Source organism: Ovis canadensis, chromosome 3 (genome assembly GCF_042477335.2).
Source record: "Ovis canadensis isolate MfBH-ARS-UI-01 breed Bighorn chromosome 3, ARS-UI_OviCan_v2, whole genome shotgun sequence".
In the NCBI taxonomy this organism is placed as follows: domain Eukaryota; kingdom Metazoa; phylum Chordata; class Mammalia; order Artiodactyla; family Bovidae; genus Ovis; species Ovis canadensis.
This window is the reverse complement of record NC_091247.1, coordinates 179,138,996-179,157,901: the sequence shown is the minus strand read 5'-3', so window position 1 is coordinate 179,157,901 and position 18,906 is coordinate 179,138,996. Positions and strand designations below refer to the sequence as shown.

Genomic DNA, 18,906 nt, shown 5'->3' with positions numbered 1-18,906 from the left:
GGACACTGGATCGAGCCCAGGGCTCCTGCACTGCAGGCAGATTCTTTACCGACTGCGCTACAACGGAAGCCCTGAGAGGCGAGGGTAATTACCCGGGGGTAGTAAATGGCTTGGTCCCTTCCCCTCTCCTCCTTCTTTGGGAACGCGGTGCTTGTAACAAGGGTGCACCTTCCACACCCCGCGAGCCAAAAAAAAAAAAAAAACCGCCAGTAATTCTCCATAACGTGGACTCTGAAAGCCCTTCGCAGGTCTGGTCTGCCGGCACCTGCCTCCGACCCCCTTGAAAGCGACAAAGCCGGGCGGCCCTCCGCCAGCCGCCACCTCCGAGTCTCTCGGTGAGCGGGTGTGGGGGGCTGGGGCGGAGAGTGGCCTCTCTCCGCCGCGGGGCATCGGCGGCGCCAGCAGCTGGGCAGGCCTCGCCAGTTTCTGGATTCTCCAGCTTGGCGCCCGTCAGGCCCGCGACGACGGCCAAAGGCAGCCCGGCCGAGGAGCCTGGAGCGCGGGGGCCCAACCACAGCGGGCCAGCGCCGGCCGTCTGGAGGGTCCCGGGGCCGCGCCTCTGCCCTCGGTCGTACCTGCCGTGCGACCGCCCGGTCACTCTTGAGCTCGGCCTTCCGCTCGGCCGCCCGCGCCTCCTTGCTCTAGGCGCAGCCCATGGCGCGCGGGGCCCTGTGGGAACTCGAGGCCGAGCGACGCCGAGTGGGGGCCGCGCGCCCCCTGCCGGCCGCCGCCGGAGAGACCTCTTTCAAGACGTAGTTTTTTTGTTTGTTTAGTATTAAAATCGGAGAAGGCGATGGCACCCCATTCCAGTACTCTTGCCTGGAAAATCCCATGGACGGAGGAACCTGGTAGGCTGCAGTCCATGGGGTCGCCAAGAGTCGGACACGACTGAGCGACTTCACTTTCACTTTTCACTTTCATGCATTGGAGAAGGAAATGGCAACCCACTCCAGTGTTCTTGCCTGGAGGATCCCAGGGACTGTGGAGCCTGGTGGGCTGCCGTCTATGGGGTCGCACAGAGTCGGACACCACTGAAGCGACTTAGCAGCAGCAGCAGCAGCAGCAACAACATTAAAATCCGTTCGCCAAAGGTGATTCAGTTCAGGTCAGTCGCTCAGTTGTGTCCGACTCTTTGCGACCCCATGAATCGCAGCACGCCAGGCCTCCCTGTCCATCACCAACTCCCACAGTTCACTCAGACTCACGTCCATCGAGTCCGTGATGCCATCCAACCATCTCATCCTCTGTCGTCCCCTTTTCCTCCTGCCCCCAATCCCTCCCAGCATCAGAGTCTTTTCCAGTGAGTCAACTCTTCGCATGAGGTCGCCAAACTACTGGAGTTTCAGCTTTAGCATCATTCCTTCCAAAGAACACCCAGGGCTGATCTCCTTCAGAATGGACTGGTTGGATCTCCTTGAGAGTCTCCAAGGGACTTCAAGAGTCTTCTCCAACACCACAGTTCAAAAGCATCAATTCTTCGGCTCTCAGCTTTCTTCACAGTCTGACTCTCACATCCATACATGACCGCTGGAAAAACCATAGCCTTGACTAGACCGACCTTTGTTGGCAAAGTAATGTCTCTGCTTTTGAATATGCTATCTAGGTTGGTCATAACTTTTCTTCCAAGGAGTAAGTGTCTTTTAATTTCATGGCTGTAGTCACCATCTGCAGTGAATTTGGAGCCCCCCAAAATAAAGTCAGCCACTGTTTCCCCTGTCTTCCCATCTATTTGCCGTGAAGTGATGGGATCGGATACCATGATCTTAGTTTTCTGAATGTTGAGCTTTAAGCCAACTTTTTCACTCTCCTCTTTCATTTTCATCAAGACAAAGCCTTTGACTGTGTGGATCACAATAAACTGTGGAAAATTCTGAAAGAGATGGGAATACCAGACCACCTGACCTGCCTCTTGAGAAACCTATATGCAGGTCAGGAAGCAACAGTTAGAACTGGACATGGTACACCAGACTGGTTCCAAATAGGAAAAGGAGTATGTCAAGGCGTATATTGTCACCCTGCTTATTTAACTTATATGGAGAGTACATCATGAGAAACGCTGGGCTGGAAGAAGCACAAGCTGGAATCAAGATTGCCAGGAGAAATATCAATAACCTCAGATATACAGATGACACCACCAAAGTTGATTAGGAAAATGCTAAGTGGGAAGAAGAAAAAGCATCATCCAAAATCTTCCCCTTCAAACTGCTTTTGCTGCGTTTATTACTTCTTCTGAAGACTCTTGAGAGTCCCTTGGACTGCAAGGAGATCCAACCAGTCCATCCTAAAGGAAATCAGTCCTGAATATTCATTGGAAGGACTGATGCTGAAGCTGAAACTCCAATACTTTGGCCAGCTGATGCGAAGAACTGACTCATTTGAAAAGACCCTGATGTTTGGAAAGACTGAAGGCAGGAGGAGAAGGGGATGACAGAGGATGAGATGGTTGGATGGCATCACTGACTCAATGGGCATGAGTTTGAGTAAACTCTGGGAGTTGGTGGCGGACAGGAAGGCCTGGTGTGCTGCAGTCCATGGGGTCACAAAGAGTTGGACTGAGGGACTGAACTGAACTGATTACTTCTTTTCAGCTTTCCCCTCCCACACACACAATGCATAGTTTTGCACCCAGCTTTTCACTTAGTGCTAGCATTTTCCGTCTTATTATGTAGTCCGCCAGATAACTGCCTGGCTTCCATCAACACTTCAGAGTTTGCCAAAGAATGAGACTTATACTGCCATTGTATTTTACACAGAAGCCTGTTCAGACCACCCCCACACCTTACCTTATTCTTTTGTTCCTATAGCGCTGAGTAACTTGCCCTATTTTCTTGGTCTCAGGCTATCTCCTCTCTCCTCCTAAAATGTACTGTTGTTGTTGCATAGTCCCTTGGTCTTGTTCCACTCTTTGCGACCCCATGGACTGTAGCCAGCCAAGCTCCTCTGTCCATGGGTTTCTCCAGGCAAAATTACTGCAGTAGGTTGTCATTCCCATCTTCCCAACCCAGGAGTCAATCCATGTCTCCTGCATTGACAGGCGAAGTCTTTACCACTGAGCCACTAGGGAAGCCCCTAAAATGTATAACCCAGCAGTATAACTTCTTTGCATGTTTTTTCCCCTTTGTTACATCCCAACAGTCCAGAACAGTGCCCAGGACATTACAGAAATCAATATCAAGAGGTGTAAGAGAGGAAACATATCTTTAGTAATCAGCAGCATAATAGTGCTTCCAGTAGAACTAAAGTACTAGGCCTCCTCGGTTCTCTTCATTAGACATTTAGTTTCTTGCTTATTTTAAAATATGAATAATGTTGCCATGAATATCTTTGTGTTTACAGCCTTAAGGCTTTCCTTACACATGGCCAAACTGCTTTTCCAGAAAAGCAGTCCTTGTTTGTACTCCCAGGAGTAATGAATGAAAGTTCCACCGCTCCCTGAGAGTGATTTTTTAAACACCAAAACCACATTGTGCCACATCAAGCTGGGGGCGGGAAAGGGGGTCACTGTTCTTAATTAGTGCAGTGCTTTATTTTTCTTTCTTCTGGTTAATTACCATATGTGAAGCATCCAGCCCATATCTGACTCTGTTCTAGGGTTACAGGGCGTCTAATACAAGTTTCCTGCTCTTGAGGAACTTCCATCCCAGCTAGATTCAGGGAACTTGTCTGGTCACCAGCTGTGTGATAATGCTGCAGGCTCTTGCTTTTTATCTGGGTTTGTGGGCAAGCTTGTTACCTGCTTTTTTGGGGAGAAACCCAGAATCAAAACGCTCTTGGAAAACACTGGGTGTTAAAAACAGGCACTGTCCCAAGCCAAAGTGAATCCTAATTAACAGCCTCATGTTTGCTGTCCATTATAATAGTAACTAAATATAACTAAGCCCACAACCTTCTAAAGGCGAAGGAAAGCTTCCTCCCTCTGTGAACCAAGTCTATTTCCTTTGTTCAGATGGAGTGATTGTTTCAGAGTTTTTTTAAAAAAATTATGCTTGTTCAACTTATGCTAAGACTACTATTTTGTCAGCAAAATTCCAATTGTGGCTGTCTTTTCTTTCTGTATTTAAACCACACATTTCACTAAAATGAGTTGTTTAGTCACTCAGTTTTGTCTGACTCTTTGTGACCCCATGGACTGCAGCACACCAGGCTTCCCTGTCCTTCACTATCTTCTGAAGTTTGCTCAAACTCCTGTCCATTGAGTCAGTGATGCCATCACACCGTCTCATTCTGTCACCCTCTTCTCCTGCTCTCAATCTTTCCCAGCACCAGGATTTCCCATTAAAAATGTAAATAAATAAAAGCTAGCAGAAGTGGCCGACAGTCTTATGTTTGAATCATCCAATCATATATCAATAATTTCTTGGGCATCCAGTTTAGTCCTTTTCACACAGTAGCTCAATGTTACCTGCATGAGAGCCTCACATGGTAGGGACTATTATTCTTCCTATTCTACAGATGAGACTCCTGATGCCAATCTAGTTCTCCTAGCTCCCAGGCCTCTGCTCTTACCCTCTAGTCTCTCTAAGCACTGTGATAGTGCAATCCACTCAGCCCTATGCATGTAAATGGCTCTTCCCTGGGAAATGTTTGGAGTTTGTCCTCACCACTCCGCCTGCAGAACTTCCCTGACTAGGGATCAAAACGGCTCCCCCTGCAGGGAAAGTGCAGAGTCCTAACCTCTGGAACACCAGGAAAGTCCTTCCTTCATTTTTAAACTTTCCATGAATAAAACTTTTCAGAGTAACATGAATCAACATTTCATCGAAGTGAAGCTCATGTTTTTAAATCTTTAATTTTATCCCAATGGTTATTGACAATTTTTATTCATATTCCATGTGGCGTTTATATATTTTACTGGAATGTCATGCTCATTAGTGAGTGAAAATTGCTCAGTCGTGTCTGATTCTTTGCAACCCTGTGGACTGTAGCCTGCCAAGCTCCTATGTCCATGGAATTCTCCAGGCAAGAATAGTGGAGTAGGATGCCATTCCCTTCTCCAGGGGATCTTCCCAACCCAGGGATCGAACCTGGGTCTCCTGCATTGCAGGATTCTTTACCAGCTGAGCTACCAGGGAAGCCCATTCTTATTATGATGACTTATCAAATATCACCTCAGTTTTCTTATGCACCAACATATTCCTCTATTTATAGTAATGCACAAACTCACGGTTCCTAAGAGGTGAATTAATCATCATAGATATATTTATTTCAGCCTGTCTGAGTCAGTGTTGCTATGTATAAAAGGCTGCATTGGCACATGTTACAAAAACTGCAAGTCTATCTCAATAAATTGCTCCCAGTGGAGCTGGTAGCAGAGGGAGCTTTGGGCATATGAGTTAGCATCTGGTCCCTGCCTGTTTTGTTTTATAGCCTTCTTCCAGTTTTATTGAGATATAGCTGACATACAAAACTGTATAAGTTCAAGATGTACGGCCTAATAATTTACATACATAGATCATGAAATGATCACAATATGTTTAGTGAACATCTGTCATCTCATACAGAACCAAAATTCAAGTATTAGGAAAAAAAATTTCCCTTGTGCTGAGAACTCAGAATTTACTAATCTCTTTATAACTTTCATATAAAACACCTAGCAGTGTTAATTATATTTATGTTATACATCTCATCCCTGGGCTTTCCTGGTGGCTCAGATGGTAAAGAATCCTCCTGCAGTGCAGGAGACCGGAATTCGATCCCTGGGTCGGGGAGATATCCTGGAGAAGGAAATGGCAACCCATTCCGGTATTCTTGCCTGCAGAATCCCATGGACAAAGAAGCCTGGTGGGCTACAGTTCATAGGGTCGCAAAGAGTTGGCCAGAACTGATTGATTAAGTGCACACACACACATTACATCTCTAGTACATACTTATCTTATAACTGGAAGTCTGGAAGTTTGTACTTTCTGATTGTCTTCATCAATTCCCCTTTCTGTCAACCCCCGAGCCCTCTGTCTCTGGTAAATACAAATCGGACAAATCTGATTCTTTTTTCCCCGCAGCCACTCCACATATCATGTGGGATCTTAGTTCTCTGACCAGGGATCACACCCACATCCCCTGCATTGGAAATATGGAGTCTTAACCATTGGAACACCAGGGAAGTACCCTGATCTCTTTGTTCAATGAGTTTGTTTGGTTTTGAAGTATAATTGATCTAAAGCATTCTCTTAGTTCCTGTTACACGACCTGTTACACATGTGCATGCATGATAAGTCGCTTCAGTTGTGTCTGACTCTTTTGCAACCCCATGGACTGTAGCCTGCCAGGCTCCTCTGTCCATGGGATTCTCCAGGCAAGAATACTGAAGTGGGTTTCCATACCCTTCTTCTGGGAGATTTTCCCGACCCAGGGATTGAACCTGCATCTTCTGTGACTCCTGCCTTGCAGGCAGATTCTCTAATGCTAAGCCACCGGGGAAGCCCATAGTTATCCAATATTTCTATACATTTCAAAATGATCGCCAAGATAAGCCTGATTATGTTATGTTACCACTCAGAGATATTGCATTATTATTGGCTATATTCCCCACACTGTGCATTTTATATGTGTGACTCATTTATTTTGCAACTAGAAGTTTGTGTCTCAGTCTGCCTCACCTATTTTCCTTCTCCCTCAGGCCCCTCCCCTCTGGCAATTACCTGTTTGTTCTCCATATCTATGATGCTGTTTCTACTTTGTTGTTTGCACACTTGTTATTTTTTAGATTATATATTTAAGTAAAATCGTACAGCATTTGTCTTTTCCTGTCTGACTTACCTCACTTAGCATAATATCCTCTAGGTTGATCACAAATAATAAGATTTCATTCCTTCTTATGGCTGAATAATTCTTTGGGCTTCTCTGATGGCTCAGTGATAAAGATTTCATCTGCCATTGCAGGAGATGCAGGTTTGATACCTGGGTCAGGAAGATCTCTGGAGAAGGAAATGGCAACCCACTCCAGCATTCTTGCCTGGGCAATCCCATGGACAGAAGTGTCTAGAGGGCTGTAGTACATGGGGTTGCGAAAGAGTCAGACACGACTTAGTGACTGAACAACAGCAACAGTATTCTTTATCTGTTCACCTATCAATGGACATTTAAGTCACTTCCGTATCTTGGCTATTGTAAAAAATCCTGCAATAACATACGAGTGCACATATCTTTTCTAATTAGTGTTTTCTTTGGATAAAATCCAGGAGTGAACTTGCTGGAACTTATGGTAGTTCTATTTTTACTTTTTTGAGGAAACTTTATACTGTTTTCCATAGTGGCTGCACAGTCATTCGATTTTTATTTCCTTTGAGTCTCCAGGAAACCCAATGAGGTTCAGAGAGGTAAGGCAAGTCACTCAAGAGCGTGTAGCTGATGTGAGGCGTGTTGGAGACGTCAACCTCCATCTTCTGCCTGCACATCCGGTTCCCTTTCCCTCTGACACACCTGCAAGGGCTAGAGACTAGGACCTAAATCCTTGAATAAAGTCTTTGATTGCTGAAGACTGATAAAATGCTGGGACTCCACATCTGTGTTCATAGAAGCATTATTCACAAGAGCCAAAAGGTGGAGCCAATCCAGGTGTTCACTGAAGGGTAAATGGAGAAACAGAATGTGGTCTATACCTGCCCTGGGGCAGTGCCTGCATGCTAAGTGGCTCAGTCATGTCCAGCTTTTTGCGACCCTATGGGTTGTAGCCCACCAAGCTTCTCTGTCCATGGGATTCTCCAGGCAAGAATACTAGATGTCTCCTGTATCAACAGGCAGGTTCTCTACCACTAGTGCCACCTGGGAAGCCTGCAATGGGACATTGTTCAGCCTTAAGAAGGAAGGAAATTCTGACACACACTGCAACATAGATGAACTGAGAGGACATTGCGCTAAGTGAGTCAGACATGAAAGAACAAATATGCATGATTCCATTATATGAGATGCTTAAAGCAGGCAAATTCATGGAGACACAGAGCAGATGGTGGTTACCAGGGACTGTGGGCAGGGAGAAACGTGGACTTGGTGTTCAGTGAGCCCAGAATTTCTGTTTGAGGAAATGAAAAGAGTTCTGTGGCTGTGTGATGGTGGTGGTTGCACAACAATGTGAATGTACCGAATTCCACTCGGATGGACACTTGAAAATGGTTAGAATGGTGAATTTTCTCTTCTGTGTCTTTTGTTTTTTTCTTGGCTGTGCCAAGAGGCAAGTGGGATTTTAATTTCCCATCTAAGGACTGAAACTGTGCCCCCTACAATGGAAGTGAGGAGTCTTAACCACTGGCCTGCCAGGGAATTCCCAGATCACAATTTTTAAAAATTAAAAAGAAAGAAAATGCTGACTTCTTTAACTGGCTTCATGAATACGAGGTAAATTAGTATTAACTCAGGTCAGAGGGCAATGCCTTTGTTGGAGTATGCTCTTGTTAACACTTTCTGAGTTAATGTGGCGTGTACTGTGGATATCTGGCCACCTTTGACTACCTAGCACCCCATCCCACTTCCCCCGGGGAACAGAATCCATCTCTTTATTTGGTAGAGTAATGAGTCTGAGTGAACTCCGGGAGTTGGTGATGGACAGAGAGGCCTGGCGTGCTGCGATTCATGGGGTCGCAAAGAGTTGGACACGACTGAGCAACTGAACTGAACTGAACTGAACTGAACTGAACTGAACGCATACTATGAAGTTCAAGGAGACCCAGACCAGACCAGTCACATACTTCGTCACTTTGGTCACTGACATTTGCGCAAACAGAACCTTTATGTCATTTGAGCAAACAAACGCTTAGAGAAATTAAGTGGTTTTTATTAGAATGTCTTCCTACTTCAGTTTGAATGCCAGAGTGATTTTACAGCATGTTTACAAATTATTTAACGCTAGTCCCTTCAAAAGGTGGAGACTATTATCCCTGAGCATAACAGTACTCAGTGACTCACTTCTGACAAGAGGATGCTGCATAAATGAGTCATCTGTGGCTAAATCATAAATGACACGTGCTTCTCACGAGGATGGGATGGCTGGTTCTGGAGGACACTGGCTGCCATGTTATAACGATGCTCAAGCAGCCCTAGGGAGAGGTTCATGTGGTGAGAAGTTAAGGCTTCCTGCCAATAAGCAGTGTGGACCCAAGGCCATCAGCCAGCAGCCATGTAAGTCACACGGAAGGATCTTGGAAGCAGATCCTCCAACCCCAGTTAAGCCTTCAGATGACTTTGATGACTGCAGTCCCAGCCAACATTTGACTGCAACTTTGAGACCTTGTACCAGAATCACCCAGCTAAGTTGTTCCTAAATCTCTTCTTTTGGAGGGCCACACTGCAACATTTGGGATCTTAATTTCCCAACCAGGGATCGAACCTGTGCCCCCTGTAGTGGAAACAGAGTCTTAACCACTGGACCATCAGGAAGTCTCATGCTCCTAAATTTGACTCACATAAATAGTGAGACAATAAAAGGTTGTTTTTTAAGTGATGTAATTTATTTTTTAATCACAGTAAAACACTCATAACATTTACCATTTTTTAGGTATATAGTTTGGTGGTGTCAAGTACATGCATATTGTTGTGCAACCATCTAGCTTCAGAACATTTTCCTTTTTGCAAAAACTTCAGACTTCACCTGCATCGTCAGCAATTCTGGGTCTTGAGACTGCTCATCCACACAGCTGATTTTGGACTTATCAGCCTACATAACCATGTGAGCCAGCTCCTTGTAAGTTTCTTAAATCTTTTTCTGTATATAAACATACACATTCTGTTGGTTCTATCTCTGGAGAACCCTGACTAACACAATACTGTATGTGAACGTGCATTCAAAACCAGTCTGGAAGTGCCTTTAGTCTTAGAAACGCTCGGTCTGCAGCCTCACATGTCACCCCATTTAAGAATCCTGTAGGCAAATTCATCCCAGTCCTTTGTGCTTTTGTGACACCTCTCCATCAAGCATTAGTCCCTCAGTCATGTCTGACTCTGCAACTCCGTGGACTGTAGCTTGCCAGGCTCCTCTGTCCATGGAATTCTCCAAGCAAGAAGGCTGGAATGGGTTGCCATTTCCTTCTCCAGGGGATCTTCCTGACCCAGCGATCGAACACAGGTCTCCCACATTACAGGCAGATTTTTACCATCTGAGCCACCAGGGAAGCATCTCCGTGATTGGCTGGAATGGCAGCGTGATTGTAACTTCATTTCCTCACAGTTGTAAAGAAGAAAGAACCGAAACTCAAAATTCTTGACATGTCCCCACGTGCATCTTAAAGGTTCACATAATCAGCTTACTGAATAACACATTCTTAAAAGCATTCAATTTTTTCTAGATTGCTCTATATTGTTCAGTTTTCTTAAAAAGCCATTGTACTGCGGGGTGTACATATGAATATGGTGTGTGGTTGTTGTTTAGTTGCTAACTAAGCTGTGTCTGACCCTCTGCAACCCCATGGACTGTAGCGTGCCACGGTCCTCTGTCCATGGCATTTCCCAGGCATGAATACTGGAGTGGGTTAGCATTTCCTTTTGTGTAATAATGTGTAAAAAAAGATACTGATAGATCAATCAACTGATCTAACATCTGTTTATCCATCTATTCTTATATGTCCATGCTTGCATATTCATGAACCTTCTCTGGCAATTCACAAATGAAACTGGCAACACTGGCTGTGTCCTAAGACAGGACACATAAGATAGTAGGGAAAAACGGATGGAGAGTTGATTGAAAAACATGAATTTATTCCTCACATTTCTGGAGGCTGGAACTCCAAGATCAAGGCACCAATAAATTTGATGTCTCATGTGAGCACACTTCCTTGTTCGTAGAGGGCCATCTTCTTGCAGTGTCCTCACCTGGTAGAAGGGGAGAGGGATCTAGGTGGAGTCTTGTAAACACATCTTAATCTTTATAAACACATTAATCCCATTCAGGAGGGCTCCATTATCATGACCTAATTACCACTCAGAGGCCTCGTTCCTAATACCATCACACTGGGCATTAGGATGTAACATGAATTTGGGAGAAATACAAACATTCAGTTATAGCGTCCAGCAAGACGGGACATTTAAATAAGTTATGTTGTTGTTTAGTCGCTTAGTCATGTCTCACTCTTTTGCAACTCCCTCTAGACTGTAGCCCACCAGGCTCCTCTGTCCCTGGGATTTCCCAGGCAAGAACACTGCGATGGGCTGCCGTTTCCTTCTCCTAGGGCTCTTCCCAACCCAGGGGTTGAACCTACGTCTCCTGCACTGCAAACAGAGTCCTTACTGCTGAGCCACAGGGGAAGTCCAAATAAATTACGACATATCCATAAAATGAAATGCTTGGCCTCCAGAAAAAGAATGAGAAAGCTTTTATGTGCTAATATGCACAGTCTCCAAAATCATTTTTAAGTATAATAAGCCAGAGCAAGATATATAGCCACATGAACAGCATACTACCATTCTGTTTCTTGTTTTCAAAAAGAGAAAAGAGAAAAAGAATCTATATATGTACTTGCTTGTAAGTATAGATTTTGTCTGTGTAAGGATTTACAAAGTAGTAACAATAGTTGTTTCCAGTGAGGGAGGACTAGGGAAGTGGAGACAGAGATGGGTGTGACTTCGGCTGCATATATCTTTTGGTATCTCTTGAATTTTGAATCATGAATGCAAACCATATTTTAAAAGAAACTCCTTTTAAAAAGTTCAGGGGACTTCCCTGGCCAGGGGCTAAGAATCTGCCTTCCAATGCAGGGACTGTGGGTTCAGTCCCTGGTTGGGGAACTAAGATCCCGCATGCTGCAGAGCAGTAAAGCCTGTACGCTGCAGCAACTGAGCCCTTGGGACACAGCTAGAGTCCGTGCACCACCGCGCACCACAACGAGGGACCCCACGTGAAGAGAATAAGATCTGATGCAGCAAAATGAATAAACACATAATTTTAAAAAAACCTGTTAATTTAAAAAAAGAAAAATGAGCTTGGAAGCAGGTTTTTCTGTTGATCCTTCAGATGAGAACTCAGCCTGGCTGATCCCTCGATACCAGTCTGTGAGGTGGTATATGGCACGTGGTTGTAAGCTGCCAAGTTTGTGTATTGCTTCATAAGCATGGACCCAAGATAAGTTTCAGGGAGATCAGTGCCAGCCTTGTTTATTTTTTTATTTTGGCTGCACTGTGCAGCATGCGGGATCTTAGTTCCCCCACCAGACTGAACCCACGCACCCTGCATTGGAAGCCAGGAGTCTTAACCGCTGGACCGCCAAGGAAGTCTCCTAGCATGTTTATCGGTAACTATGAGATGGAAGATTTGCATCTGATCTCAACGAGAACCCCTTGAAGGGGCTCACTCGGCAGTGATCTCAAGGTTGCTACAGAGCAAAAAAAAAGGTCAATGAGCAAGCCATATATAGCTCGTGTTCCTGGCCTCCTGGACACTCCTTTCTAATGCCAGCTTTTCATGGACCCTTTTAGACAAGCTGTCCTCAAGTGAAAGGGTCCAGCTGATTGTATTTGGCGGGCATGTCACCTGTGCTCCTTTCTGAGCATCACCCCAGGGGTTCAGAGGCCTCTTTTGAGCTGCCAACAACGGTTTAAAAGCAGGTTTTTGTACTAGTTGAGTTTTGTCACTCCTGCCTCTTTTACAGTTTCTCTTTCCAAAAATGGCCTATAATTTTACTAAGAACCTCTAAAGAAGGATTCTCCATTTGGGAAAAAAAAAAAACAAAAAACATTTTTTTAGTTTTATTTTTTAAATTTTAAAATCTTTAATTCTTACATGCATTCCCAAACATGAACCCCCCTCCCACCTCCCTCCCCATAACATCTTTCTGGGTCATCCCCCAAAAAATAAAAATAACATTATTATTAAAAAAAAAAAAAAAAAAAAAAACAAAAAACAACCCTTTGAAGCCCTGTATGTGGAGAGATCTTAAAGTAGGAAATGGCAACCCATTCCAGTATTCTTGCCTAGAAAATTCCATGGACAGAGGAGCCTGGCAGGCTGCAGTCCATGGGATTCCAGAGTCTGACACAACTGAGCCACTGAGTATGCACCCACAAGCACCAACTGGTTCCCCAAAAATGTGTGAGGCCTTTCTCAAGTTTCCTGTTATTTCTATTCAGCAGCCATGATACACCTTCTGTGCTTGAGACAGACTTTGACAGAAGGACCTAGGAGTAAATGCTCATTTTAGATTTTTCTGAACATTAATAAGAATAAACTTTATGGTTTTTGAAAATCACTGGGAGCAGGGGGAACAAGGTGGAAAGGCCCATGGCTTTAGTACTTGGAGAAGGAACATCAGGTTTCTTATTCTTCTTTTAATTAATTTATTTGGCAGTGCTATTTCAGGATCTTTAGTTGTGGCATGTGAACTCTTGGTTGCAGCACGTGAGAGCTAGTCCCCTGACCAGGAATCCAACCTTAGCCCCCTTCACCGGGAACTCAGAATCTTAGCCACTGGTCCACCAGGGAAGTACCAAGCACCAGGCTTCTTAACCCAGACATTTTAAAGTGGCCATACGGATAGTATCTGCAACAGTAAGAAAGTTTACAATCCAAAAGAGAACTAAGCCAAAAAAAGCTAAACTTGGCCAAAGGAATGAATTTTGGTATTTACATTTGGAAATGGGTTTGCCTGATTTCTTGCACAACCAGACAAGAATGAAGCTGCTCTGACCCAGGACTCTGCTCTGACTCACAGAAACTGAACCAAGAGAGGCTAGAGACCCATAGTTTCCTCACCCAAAGATTTTACCTCCTACCTGATATTGTGAGAGCAGTGCCTTACTTTTCATGTCTAATCCACACTTTCTCAGAGTAAAGGTGAGATAATAATGAAGCATTTTTATTCAAAAAATAAAATCATTGGGGATTCTTTCAGGTGCAATTGGCATAAACACCAAAGTAAATAGATAAAATGAAAAGACAACTCATTTACCCATGGGAAGGAAAGGCTGTTGGCTTCAGGCACATCTTGATCCAGGAGCTCAAATGATGTTATCAAGACTCCCTTTCTGTTAAACAGGTCTTCTCTACTGGATAATATAATGATCACTGGCAGCTCCAACTTACCTCCTACCAGCTTAGTCTCCTCAGAGGCAGGAGAGCATTTCCCCAAATCCCATTGGCAGAAAAGTCTCAAGGAAGACTTTTTTTTCAAGGAGGATTTTGAATGGTCTCATTTGGGTCATGTGCCCAATCCTAAGCCAGTCATTATGTCTGAGGACACAGAGTCCCTTGGGAGCTGGATATGAGCAAAACCATGGTGTCTCAGATGATAAAATAATCTGCCTGCAATGCAGGTGACCCAGGGTCAACCCTTTGGTTGAGAAGATCCCCTGAAGAAGAGAATGGCTACCCATTCCCATATTCTTGCCTGGAGAATTCTATGGAGAGAGGAACCTGGTGGGCTACAGTCCATGGGGATCACAAAAGTCAGACACAACTAAGCCATTCACACACACACACACACACACACACACACACACACACTAAATGGGAAGGTTTTTCTACAAGGAAGAAGGATGCTGTTTGCAAAAGAAGGAAGGGATGTCAGGCAGACAATTACCACAGATATTCTCCACAAAAGGCCTCCTGGAGTAACTTATCCAGCCTAACAGAGAGGCAGAAGGAAGAAAGAGGTGGAGCATGGGGTGCCATCTGTGGAACACACTTTTTTTTTATGTTTAATTTCTTGTTTTCCTCCTTCCTTCAATCATTTTATTCAACAAATCTCCTTGCTTGTTGGAAACAGTAGGAACTGGGATTGCAGACTTACAATATCACATTCGAGAGTTTTAACAGAGACGTGAACAGTGGAGGCTGGACAGACTTCCTGAGAATTTAATTCTGAGTCAGGTCTGAGCAGCGATAAAGGAGATCATGAGGTGGGGGAGAAGTGAAGAAATAAATGCCAGGTAAAGGAGACAGCTGGCATCAAGTTACAGCCATTCTGGCAGGGTAGGCACATTTATTCAACACTGGAACATTCCCCACGGCTGGGGCAGGGGTTGCATGGGAGGAAGGAGGGCCGGTGATGAGAGAGGAGCCAGGAGAGGGACCTCAGGGCAGACTGTGAGCGCCTTGAACTTCACGCCAAAATGTTCGGACTTGATTTCTCTCTAGGTTTGGGGGAGGTTTTTCACCCGAGAATTAGTTTTTCAAGTATTTTTATGATGACATCTGGCAGCTGACAAGAAGGTGAGGTGGGATTGGGCAGGACGGCTGGCAAGGAGCCCAGTTTGGAGGCTAAGTTGGGAATCCTGATCAGAAGTGACAAAGCCCCCAAAGGAAATGGTAGAAGGGAGGGTGGGAGGCAGAGCTCAGGTTGAGCTCAGGTAGAATCCATGGGACTTGATTCTGCCAGAGTTCAGAGAAGAATTGGTTCACAGAAGAGGTATAGGGAGACCAGAGTTTAAAGTCAGGAGCTACTGCCCTCCCCTGGCAAATTATTGACAGGATGAATCACCCATTAAGAGATGGGAAAGGTCACTGTAGTTTCAGAACAGAAGATGCATGTTTCTGGGACACATCAGGAGGTATGTGTTGCATTCGTGTGGATTTTCATTTCATTTGCTTTTCAAAACCTTTTAAAATACATTCATTCATTTATTTTTGGCTGTGTTGAGTCTTTGTTGCTGCACATGGACTTTCTCTAGCTTTGGAGAGCGGGGGCTACTCTTCATGTGGAGAACAGGCTTCAGTAGTCGGGGCATGTGGGCTCAGGAGTTGTGGTGCATGGGTCGTTGCTCCTGCGCGTGTCGCATCTTCCCGGACAAGGGATCAAACTCGTGTCTCCTGCGTTGGCAGGCAGATTCTTACCCACTGTACTACCGGAGAAGTCCCCCAAACTTTTGAATGTATTTATTTTTATTTTTGACCGTGCTGCATCTCAGTTGCTTTGCGCAGGCTTTCTCTAGTTGTGATGAGCAGGGGCTACTCTTCATTGCGGTGCTTGGGTTTTTCACTGAAGCGGCTTCTCTTGCTGCAGAGCACAGGCTTGAGGATGCACGCGCTCACTCATGGGCTCAGTAGTTGCAGCTCACAAGCTCTAGAGAGTGGCTCAGTCGTTGTAGTGCATGGGCTAAGTTGCGTCGTGGTATGTGGAATCTTCCCAGACCATGGATCAAACCCTTGTCATCTGCACTGGCAGGTAGATTCCTACTCACCGTACCACCAGAGAAGTCCATCATTTCATTCACTTCTCAAGAAACATTTATTAGGTCCTGTTACATGTCAAGTCCCATGCTAGATGCTGGGTACAGATTAGAAGTGAAACAGACATCGTTCTTGTCATCATGGAGCTTTCTATATACTGTACTGGAGGAAAGGACAATAAACAAATGTATGTATAGTTAAAACATACAAACGCTTTTAAATGTATAAAGACAATTGATTTCAGGTGCAAGGAAAAGAAATGAAGGGAGCAGAGAAGCTCCTAAGATAGGTGGTCAAGATGAGACTAGATTCTGAGTGGGACTGTCCACATCACCTTTCATCTGGGGAGGGTATTTCTAGCCAAGCAGATGTCAAATGAATGACAATTTTGCTATATTAATAAATTTCGCTTTGAATTCAAAACCACTCTTTTCTCCAGGTATTGTGCAGTTTTAAATGTACTCTGAGTAACTTGCTTTACTTACCCTCAAGTTTTATGACTATAACTCATTTAGAATTTAGAATCTGCAGTAATTCTCTATTTGCTGACTGATTTATGTGCTGTTCCTTGGGCAAATTGTTACAATAATGGCTCCCACTCTATCACTGTTTCCCAGATCCAGTCTCTTAGGTAGACCCCTCCCACACTGACATGTGGTATAGCCATGGGACTTGCTTTGACCAATGGAATATTAGGAGATATGATACAAGCAGGGGCTTTCCAGGTGGCTCAGTGGTAAAAAATGCACCTATCAATGCAAGAGACACAGGAGACGTGGGTTCAATCCCTGAGTCAGGAATATCTCCTGGAGAAGGAAATGGCAACCCACTCCAGTATTCTTGCCTGGAGAATCCCATGGACAGAGGAAGCCTGGCAGGCTGCAGCCCATGGTGTCGAAAAGAGTCGGACACAACTGAGCGTGCACGTACAACTCAGCACATGATACAAGCAGAGAATTAAAAGTGCTAGAACACTGGGCTTGCCCTATTTTGCTCCCTGAGAATGACATGTGAGGAAGCCTGAGCTAGCCTCCTGGAGGATGAGTATCCCAGCTGAGGCCTCAGAGATCAGTCAGCTCTCAACCAGATGACTGTTACCACAGATGTGAGCCTAGACAACCAGCAGAACATCCATCTAGTTGAGCTCAGTCTAAATGAATAATCCAAAGAAATGTTGAGGAAATTAAAGGATTCTTGTTTTAAGTCATTAAATTTCAGGGGCTTTTTATGCAGCAATAGATAACTGATATGGTGAAATCTTTAAACAGCTTAGTTTAACAAGCTGTTTAACAAGAAAACTAAAAAGCAGCAAAGATAAATGATGCTACTAAGATCTCATCAGAGTTTGGGGATGTATCTGAATTCTTACTTTACATTCTAAAGACCACTTCATTTCTGCAAGACCCAGTATCTTTTGGAAAATATCTAAACCCAAACCTACTAATAAATCAAGATTCCCCAGCTTCCTAGTTTTCTTGGCATATCTTAAAGTGATATTAAGATACTGGGCTTTCATATAATTTAAATTATTAAGAGCCAAGATTATATTTAACTATATGACTAAACAGAACTAAACTGATCATTTTCAAAACAGCCACAGAACTTCATAACTTATAACCTTCTGGGAAATATATTATTCTATCATTCTAAACAGCAAATAAATTGAAAGGAACTATAAGGACCTTTTACTCAGCTTGTTAAAAATAAATCATTGTGACTTTTTTCCTTTGTGCTTATAGAAGAAATGTATTTTTCCAGTTCTTTGAAATATTAAAACAATAACTAAACCTAAAGTGGTATATAACACATATGTTTCTGAATCTTTAGATATGAAATAATTTGTTCCCTAGGACAAAAGAAACCTATATCTCTTTAATGTATTCTATATTTTTTAAAACATGACAAGCACTTTCAACTTTTTAATAATAATGACCCGAAGATGTTAAGTTACTTGCCCAAGACTATAGATTATAAGTCACAAAAACGGAATCAAATATTTTTCTTTTTGATGCTAAACCCCATTCTCTTAACTTTCCTATTCTATCATTATACAAGTAATATGTGCTCACTTTCTTCTTCCTAACTGAGTGACTGAACTGAACAGAAAGAATATTTTTGCAGTTTCCCATCTTCCACCCAACAGACACATGCTTCTGGGGAGATGGGCATTTGACCATCTTGAAGGCATGGTCCTTATTGGTCTATCTTTATCAATCATAGTGGTCTCAGCTGGTTTACACACGGACATGTGATCCTTGTAACACACAGGAAAAGTCTGTTGGGGCATTTATTCCTAAAAAGAGAGAATGCTTTTTCAGCTCTCCACCTACAGGGACCCTAACTGACTGACAGTCTCTGAGCACCTGAGGCTGTGCTTCCCAGGGCGGCTTCCAGCCAGTGATGAAGTGCGGCTGGGGTGCTAAGACAGACTTGTTCCTGGGAGACAGGAGACTCCCCTGACAGGTGAAGTTTGATCAAAATTGACTTTCACTCGGTGCCTTTGGCCTTCTCTGCTGAGGATTCTAAGTATCGATGCTTCTCCTGAAACTGCTGCAAGTAAGCCCCTTGAGGGGAGCTGCCAGAAAACAAAGCCTGCTCCCAGAGAATGGCAAAGCAGAGAGATGGAAAGAACCTAGGTCTCGAATGGTGTTCTGACCTGCTGAAGGGATCAACCCCAGGGTCCCCCTCCCCATGGACTTCTTGTTTTGAAGGCAATACATTTTCTTATTGTGTGAGCCACTGAGTTGAGGTGTTCTTTGCTTGCAGCAGAAAGCATTGCCGGGGATAGAATTATTCTTCAACTTCACTTCCTAAAGAAGAAA

The 18,906-nt window shown here is 44.2% G+C and overlaps 1 long non-coding RNA gene across 1 annotated transcript; it reads right to left on the bottom strand.

The window, feature by feature from the left end:
* Positions 1–15,326: 15,326 nt before the first annotated feature.
* On the bottom strand, positions 15,327–18,894 carry LOC138437621 (uncharacterized). Its single transcript, XR_011256042.1, has 2 exons — positions 18,741–18,894; positions 15,327–16,246 (listed from the first exon to the last, which is right to left on the bottom strand). It is a non-coding gene; the product is annotated as an uncharacterized lncRNA (long non-coding RNA).
* Between the last annotated feature and the right edge of the window lie 12 nt (positions 18,895–18,906).